General features: G+C 43.3%; 1 pseudogene; it reads right to left on the reverse strand.

Moving 5' to 3' along the window:
- Positions 1–8,125: 8,125 nt before the first annotated feature.
- On the reverse strand, positions 8,126–8,242 carry LOC126337442 (5S ribosomal RNA; annotated as a pseudogene).
- Positions 8,243–9,548: the final 1,306 nt, after the last annotated feature.

Below are 9,548 nucleotides of genomic sequence, written 5' to 3' on the forward strand. Positions count from 1 at the left end.
AACTGGCGAGATTCAAACAGAGCAGGGCACTCTGGACAAGGTGAATTTGTAGAAGTTAGGTCTCCAAATCCCAATAACGACGCACGCCAACAAAGAGACATACAATGACTTGCACTGCAGGCAGCCACGTGCGCCGGCTGGCTCAGAAAAATTCCAGTATTCTGTACCGACGTATACCGCATGATAATTGCGTTCAAGTTGATTTGCTGCGTACTGAGGAAAGGTAAGGGATTACACGCCATTTCACATGTAAAACCGTTTATTGAGAGATAATCTGTTTTTTTTTTTTTTGCCTTTGGAGACGCCATTTGCCTAGTGAATGACGTTTCATATGTTGCTTTATATATATATTTAATATCTAGTTTCTAGCTGCACTGCAGCATTGGTTAAAATAAAATTTAATAGATGTACTAATATAGATATTTTATGCCAACAGATACAGTAAATAACCATTTTATGATCTACTTCCAAAAAACGTGAGGGAGCACAAAAAGACATTTCCCTTCACAGGAATTGCATACATAATTTTTGTCAATGAATGGGTAACTTGTTTCGTAGATAAATCAAGATGATGCATCACCCTAGTATTAAGATGTGACATAGGTATTAAACATGGCCATTTTTATTGTAATATTTTTTTCTGCTTGAGCTTTGTCATGTTTGGGTATAAGTTACTGCATTTGCTGCTGCTGCTGCTTGCCAGGCATAGTGCTACTAAATTTGGCTTTGTATTACTCTGTTAAGCCAGTTTTGCTAATGATTTATTTTTATTGTTTGCTGCACATTGCCTTATATTAGTTGTAATATTGCAATTGCTCTGCTAATTTAGATTTAATGCTGCTAGCTTGGCCAATTTGCATTTTTTTCATTGCTGTTTGTGTTAATTATTTTGTGTTGCTGCATTGCCTCATCCCTTAGCTTATGCATCTGAGCTCAGTAGATTTAAGTTAGCTTAAGATGGGGTAGGCTATATAAGAGAACGAGTTATGATGAATTGGAAGAAATGCAGTGAGAAGCTATAAGAAAATGGTTTGGCTAAAAAAGGATTTTGAAAGAGGATGAATAGAATACAGAAAAAGGTTTAGATAGGACTTTTTGGGAATAATGATGAACAAAGGGAGATCTCCATGCAAAATACTGCAGTAAAACAAACCCTGTCCTTTCCTTTTCTGTTATCCCTCTATATGTTTGTGTAGCCTTGTGTATTTGTGTTCTTCCTGTCTTTATGTGTTTAGTTAATAAGATTTATGTTGTATAATTTTTCTAGTACTAAGCTACATTCACTATGATGAGGAATAATGTTATCCACAAATATAATTTGCATTTATAATATGTCACTTTCTTTGTGAAGATGTTTACACATTATTAATTCTGTTTTGTTTCAATTCTCATGTGTAAAATTAATGTTTCGAAAACTATTCTCATTATTTTATTTATTTACTTATGTCATAATTCCTTTAACACTGATGTATATGTCTATGTCTATTCTTTTGTAAAGCCTGTATTACTACAAATGTTATTTGTACTATTATGTTCTTTAATGATGTATTTTGTACCATTGTAATTGTATTCTTATGTTGTCAATTTATAATTGTATAGACACCAGTTCTTCAAATTAAGTTACATTTCACTGCACACGTTTCTGTTGGTCATAGTAATGCGCAATATGTGAGAAGTTGGGACTGTTAGTGTTTGCACATGTGTTAATAATTCAGCAAGGGACTGGTTAACAGCATTGCTGGTTCTAAGGACAATTCCGAAAACTTTGTGAGTGCACAAGTGGTGGTTTATGGACTTGCTATATTCTCTGCAAGACTCTTCGATGGTGATTGTGCACCTGCACAGTCGCAACAGATGGCTGTTGGCCGTCTCTACAAGGACTACAGTGGGTCTGCACCTTTGATGACCCACCAATACCATTATTTCTACAAGAACTGCAGTGGGTCTGCACCTCTGGTGGCCCACCAATACCATACTCTCTACCAAGACTACAGTTGGTCTGCTCTGTGATGACCTACCTACCAATATTCTTCAAAACTTCGACTCACTCTGCGGTGGGTTTGCTATGTTGTGGCCCATTACCTGTCTGCATGTCAAGAGTCAGCACTGTCTTTCCATTGGAAGGACAACACTACCTCTTCAAGACTGCATGGAAATCCACTACTTCTGTGTGAAATTTCTTTTACTAATGAGACTTTGTGAAAAAAACTGTAATTGCTATTATGATGAATGATCAGGACTGTCTTTATGGACTGTGAGAAAATTTTAGCTTTTGACCGACATCAATAAGCGTGTGCACTTGATTTCTTTGTTATTGTAATTGTGAAAAATTTTTAACAAATATGTATTCGCCAGTGCCCAAAACAATTTGTAAATTTTTTTGTGGGTAGCATGGGGGCTACGTAAGTAGCCTGTGTAGGTTTTTTTTTTTATTGGCAACTTCACGTAGGGCTCTGTATGAAAATCACTGGCTGTGCTGTGTGCAGTCTGTGGCTGGTTTGCATTGTTGTTGGCTATTGTAGTGTTGGGCAGTTCGACGTTAACAGCGCGTAGCGTTGCGCAGTTGGAGCTGAGCCTCCAGCAGTGGTGGATGGGGGGAGGTGAGATGGTGGATTTTGGAGAGCGGATGATCTGGACGTGTGTCCATCAGAAACAGTACATTTGTAAGAATGGATGTCATGAACTGCTATATATATTATGACTTTTGAACACTATTAAGGTAAATACATTGTTTGTTCTCTATCAAAATCTTTCATTTGCTAACTATACCTATCAGTAGTTAGTGCCTTCAGTAGTTAGGATCTCTTATTTAGCTAGCAGTATTGGCGCTCGCTGTATTGCAATAGTTCGAGTAACGAAGATTTTCGTGAGGTAAGTGATTTGTGAAACGTATAGGTTAATGTTAGTCACGGCCATTCTTTTGTAGGGATTTTTGAAAGTTAGATTGCGTTGCACCAAAAATAATGTGTGTCAGTTTAAGCACAATCATGTATAATTTTTCTAACGGGACGTTACACTTAAGCAAGCTATGAAGGAAACCAAGAAGGATTGCGAACTATACTCCTATTCAATCGCAGGCGACATAGCACTTGCAAGAGCAGTTAAACGGTTTCTGGAGAAGAGGTTGTAGAATTGTCAACAAAGGTAAAACAAGGGCAAAGGAGTGTGAAACGTAAACGTAAAACTACGTTCGCAGGTCCTGGTGCGATCATCGGTACCGATCGACCGCTGTGTCATCCTCGAGCTCTGGTGTCACTGGGTGTGCTATGGAGGGTCGTGGGGTTAGCACACCGCTGACCCGGGCGTTGTCAGTTTTAGTGACCAGGAATCGCCACTACTCGGTCAAGTAGCTCCTCAGTTGACATCACGAGAATGAGTAAACCCCGTACCGCTCTTCCTACCGAGGAAAAATAACTGGCAATACCGGGTATTGAACCCATGGCCTCCGCTTGGCAGTCAGCCACGCCGACAACACTTAAAAAAATAACCTGATCCACCTAGAAAGGTCACCTATCGCCATTCAGTGGACACCCAATTGCGGTACTGGAGTACAAATCCCAGATCAAGTGCAGCAACGTTCGCTGAACGGTTGTTGAGGAGACACTGTTGACAGCCCCTTAGTTCACCTGGGCAGTCAGTAGCCCAAGAGTTGCACGTTTATTCATCCGTAAACATCTTGGCATCACACATTCATGCCGTCATTATGGCCCATAGTGCACCACAGATCTTTTTCCCCTTTATTTAATTTCGATTCCCCCCTCTTCGGAGGGAATCGAAACATAAGAAGATAAGAAACAATAAAAGCAGGTGATAAAACGGTGACTTAAATTATAAAACGGCGGAAAATTGTGAAAAGTTGCACCACAGTTTCCTCGCTGTCGCTTTTGTATAGCGCTCTTTTGTCATCAACGGTATACTTTAATCACGGCGGCACGAGAACCATTTCAGAAAAACTTCTAGCCTCGGCCCGAAAGTCAGTGATCGTGTTATTTCGGACATTAGATAAATCTCTCCGTTTCCGCATTAAGACAGCAAGTGCACCGCTTACCGCGTCCCCCGACACGCTTTATGTACCCTCGTTTGCAAGTGCTGCCACCCGCCGTCTGTGAGTGGTATTGCCCGTTGACATCGAACATAGGCGGTGGTCACATTAATGTGACTTGACCGTGCAGATTGGAAGGCTTAATAATTGTAACTCGATTCATCTAAATACGGCTTGACGGTGCTGTTATCACGATAAAGTGTGCCTGACTTTTGAATCTCTTCAAAGCTGGTTTTGGTTTAGCCAAGCTAAATACCTAAAGATACCGCTGTGCATACCAGCTATTTAAAGCAACAAGTAAAGCCGGTTTGGAGACTCCGAGATCGGACGTCTGGATGCCTGGTGTTCCCGGATGCTCATTTCGCGGAAAAGTGGAGTGTAAGAACAGCTCTCGACTTCTAACGAGAAGAGGGAGGGAGGTAGGTTTGCTGGGAGGGGGAGGGAGAGTACGAAAGTGGTATCTGGAGTCTGGAGCGGGTAATTAGGCTGGAGCACGCGGCCTGCGGCCGGCGGCCCGCGCCGGTGTCGTCCTTGGCGGCGTCGGTCTGCCGCTGAGCACTGCACGCCCTGGAATGCCGAAAGCTGCACGGACCCGTATGTGAGCACCATGCCTGCAACGCGCTACCATTGTCCTCTGTTTCGATGTTTACCGTTATTGTCTCATCCTGTCGTGCTCCTAAATTTCATCTGTAAGTGCTGTTCACCCTCAGTTGCTACTGTGATCTTCATCCTGAATACTGGTTTGATGAAGCTCTCAACGACGCTCTATCAAGATTATGTGCTAGTCTATCATTTGCAAGCATCTTAATATCTGGATAATAACTGTAACCTACATGTACACAACTGCGCATTAAAATTGCTACACCACGAAAATGACGTGCGACAGACGCGAAATTTAACCGACAGGAAGAAGATGCTGTGATTTGCAAATGATAAGCTTTTCAGAGCATTCACACAAGGCTGCCGCCGGTGGCGAAACCTACAACGTGCTGACATGAGGAAACTTTCCATCCGATTTCTGATACACAAACAGCAGTTGACCGGAGTTACCTGGAGAAACGTTGTTGTGATTCCTCGTGTAAGGAGGAGAAATGCGTACCATCACGTTTCCGACTTTGATAAAGGTCGGATTGTATCCTATCGCGATTGCGGTTTTTCGCATCGCGACACTGCTGCTCGCGTTGGTCGAGATCCAATGACTGTTAGCAGAATATGGAATCGGTGGGTTCAGGAGGGTAATACGGAACGCCTTGCGGGATCCCAACGGTCTCGTATCACTAGCAGTGGAGATGACACGCATCTTATCCGCCTGGCTGTAACAGGTTCAGGAGTGTAATACGGAACTACGTGCTGGATCCCAACGGCCTCGTATCACTAGCAGTCGAGATGACAGGCATCTTATCCGCATGGCTGTAACGTATCGTGCACCCACGTCTCGATCCCTGAGTCAACAGATGGGGACGTTTGCAAGACAACAAACATCTGCACGAACAGTTCGACGACGTTTGCAGCAGCATGGACCATCAGCTCGGAGACCATGGCTGCGGTTACCCTTGACGCTGCATCACAGACAGGAGCGCCTGCGATGGTGTACTCAACGACGAACCTGGGTGCACGAATGGCAAAACGTCATATTTTCGGATGAATTCTGGTTGTGTTACAGCATAATGATGGTCGCATCCGTGTTTGGCGAAATCGTGGTGAACGCACATTGGAAGCGTGTGTTCGTCATCGCCACCTGGCGTGATGGTATGGGGTGCCATTGGTTACACGTCTCGGTCGCCTCTTGTTCTCATTGACGGCACTTTGAACAGTGGACGTTACATTTCAGATGTGTTACGACCCGTGGCCCCACTCTTCGATCCCTGCGAAACCCTACAGGATAATGCACGACCGCATGTTGCAGGTCCTGTACGAGTCCTTCTGGATAGAGGAAATGTTCGACTGCTGTCCTGGCCAGCACATTCTCCAGATCTCTCACCAATTGAAAACGTCTGGTCATTGGTGGCCGAGCAACTAGCTCGTCACAATACGCCAGTCACTACTCTTGATGAACTGTGGTATCGTGTTGAAGCTGCATGGACAGCTGTACATGTACACGCCATCCAAGCTCCGTTTGCCGAGTCGTATTAAGGTCGTTATTACGGCCAGAGGTGGTAGTTATGCGTACTGATCTTTCGTGAAAGTGTAATCACATGTCAGTTCTAGTATAATGTATTTGTCCATTGAATACCCGTTGATCATCTGCATTTCTTCTTGGTGTAGCAATTTTAATGGCCAGTAGTGTAGTTATATCTCGGGAGGTCACTCGTTAGAAGCGAACGCTGCCACAAAAATTCTATGCTGCAGGCGTTTGCCCGTTCCTCGAGCAAAGGATTGAGGGTTTAAGTTTACTAGGGGAGTATGCTGAAAAGGCTGACACAAACGGCTCTGATGTCTCTATCACTGTTTGCGACTTATTTATGGGCTCTCATTCGTATATACCCAAAATACCAATGATTTTTAATTAAGAGAAAAATAGATTGCCCCTTAGATAATTTTGACGTGTGTATTTTCCTTGCCATTTAACGTGGCATTCAGTCTTGCGGTGGGCAGCAGTCTAAATTTTTTGGACCATCAGTGCGTGTCCTCGTTATATGTAATCCAGTGTATCATCATCAACAGCGCTAAATTTATCTTTCTGCGAAGATGCCAATTATCGTGCAATGAGTGCAAGTTTGGGATACGCAGACGCCTGCGCCAGAGGGGAGCACCTGCCCTCAAGGCCAGCGGCGGCGTGGCGCGGCATTCCTGTACATCGCGGCTGGTTGCCCCGTACTGGTCCAGTCCAGGCGGGCTTTTGCAGCATTCGCCAGGCCGCATTCTTCACAAATTGGACCCCCCACTGGTAGCGTGCTCGCTGCTCATCACGTACCACGTTTCGTGGATGTGGCGGCATCGCCCTCGAATGCAGCGCTTCTCACTCCTTGTCTGGGGGTTGGTTCCGGCGCTTCGGCCGTCGCAGAAAGTCGCGTCACTTTACCTGTATCTCTTAAAATAGAGCAAAGTGCGATGGCGCGGTTATTAAGATACCTTTGGCAGAGTGGAATTCAATTCTCCGCCTCTGCACACAAACCTATTTGTACCGCGGTTTCTCTAAATAGCTTGAATCAAATTCCGCTACGTTTTCTTTGAAAACGACTACCGTGGACATACTCTCTCAATTTGGTTTTGTGTTCCGTCTCCCATGACCTCGTTTTTGCACGTTCCGCTGATCGTTTTCAAGACAACTCATCACGATGTGCAACATATCAGTAGGTTTATAACTCAAATTCATTTTGTTTATGAAAACAGTCAAATTCTGCTCATTTGTATAATCGGATTTTCTCTGTTAATCTCCATCAAAATTTGACAAATGTCACCCAGTCACAAACATTCTATCTACTCCGCATACATACTATCCAGCCCAACCACACACATGCTATCTATAGGGTAGAACGAATTGCCAACTAAAATTTCTATTTTTTAACACATTCGGTATCTGCGAGCACATTTAATTCGCAAGGTGATCAAATATTTTCGTGGTTGCATACTTTGCCTATTTCTGTCTAAGAGTGAGTTTGAATTGTGAACAATGGAAGGTATTTCTGGCCCAAATGTTATGTATACGAATGCAACTATCATTAACAAGTTTTGCCTAATTGTTCAGAACGAACTTCGTACGGAAGTAAATGTATTTTAAGGCTGTTACTATGATGCCTATTTTTTAAATAGTTGTCTACTTGAAGTTCGAGACTGGACACAAGATATTATTCTTACAGCAAGTTTCTAAGCAGTAAATGTGATCTATCTATGTGTGGATTTGCCACCGTAAATTAGTCCGTTTGAGATCAATGAATGGAAGTATTCCGTCGTCAGGCCACGAGTGGCCTACCGGGACCATCTGACAGCCGTGTCATCCTCAGAGGAGAATGCAGATAGGAGGGGTCTGGGGTCAGCACACCGCTCTCCCAGTCGTTATGATGGTATTCTTGACCGAAGCCGCTATTATTCGATCGAGTAGCTCCTCAATCGGCATCAGGAGGCTGAACGCACCCCGAAAAATGGCAACAGCGCATGGTGGCCGGATGGTCACCCATCCAAGTGCCGGCCACGCCCAACAGCGCTTAACTTCGGTGATCTCACGGGAACCGGTGGATCCACTGCGGCAAGGCCGTTGGCCGAAGCTATACTTTTAATACGTACATCACCGAAATTAGCAATTATTCTAGAGCAAACGTTCCTAGGCTCAAGTGTCACACCTATAACACATGATTTCCAATTGTAGTTCTCATCAATACGCACACCTAGAAACTTTGAACAGTAATTTTTTCCTTTCCCGTGATGTATTCCCGTTGTTGATCTTACATTTTGCCTCGTACAAAACTGAATGCGATGTGTTTTTTTCTACGTTAAGTGATAAACCATTTACTGAGAACCAGTCGATAATACTTTTGACTATTTAATTTATTGCTCGTGTATTTTCTACAGGTCTGCTGAGGTTGATTATTATGCTTTCGTATTCTAAGATAGCAGGTCACTTGCATATAGATAGAACACAATTACTCCTAGAATTGAAACTTCCGGAACGCCAGTAGTTATTTTTCCTAGCTCAGGAAACGATTTATGATGAGAGCTGCACGAGCTATTTATCATAAACCCTTGCTTCGTAAAATTTGAAGTGAACCACTTACTTATTGTGCCTCGAAAGCCATTAACTTTAAGTGTGAGATGATACAGTTGCTGAAAGGTTCAAAGACAACTTGGGTGCCATCTCAAATAGGTATCACATTTATGCGGTTATAGTCTGTGATGAGTTCCCATTTCACTGAAACTCATCAGACCGTTTTTCTTCCTGATACTGGTGATATGAACAGTAGAGCCGCACCACTGAATGTGAATGTGAGCTCCGAAAGCCGGCTACTTAATCATCAGATTTTAAACTTACCATGCGGTAAATCCAGGTGGATGAGCGAATTTGCCCTAATTTTTTTGGTCTCGTCAGTGTTTCTTGCCTCGTTGTGGTAGCTCAATAACTGTTTTGCGCTGTCGAGCTCGGGTCTTTCTGCCTCGTTTGACTATCGCAGGGCACTCTACTGCTTGGAGTTATGGAGCGTTACTTCATATTGCCCTGATATGATGTCCTGCTATATCGGCGTTACTTTATTATGACTTACCAGTAGACACACTGGCCCCGAGCTGGCCTGATTCGCACTGAGCTCGCCGGATGGAAACTTCAAGAAATTTTGGCTTGCACGCTGAATTCATTGTGGGGTGCAACACTATGGAATGAAATATGGACTTTCAAAAAGGGGAGAATTTAAGTATATACGAACGCAAAATCTTGAGAATATTTAGACCTATAACAAAAATCACCAATAATGATGGAAAATATTAGATAATAAGGAGGTCTGTGAGTTAAACAATATATTGTAGACGAAATTAAAGCCGAAAGAGAGGGTACGCCATCAGAGCGCAACTAAACAGG

This window comes from Schistocerca gregaria, chromosome 2 (assembly GCF_023897955.1).
Source record: "Schistocerca gregaria isolate iqSchGreg1 chromosome 2, iqSchGreg1.2, whole genome shotgun sequence".
In the NCBI taxonomy this organism is placed as follows: Eukaryota; Metazoa; Arthropoda; class Insecta; order Orthoptera; family Acrididae; genus Schistocerca; species Schistocerca gregaria.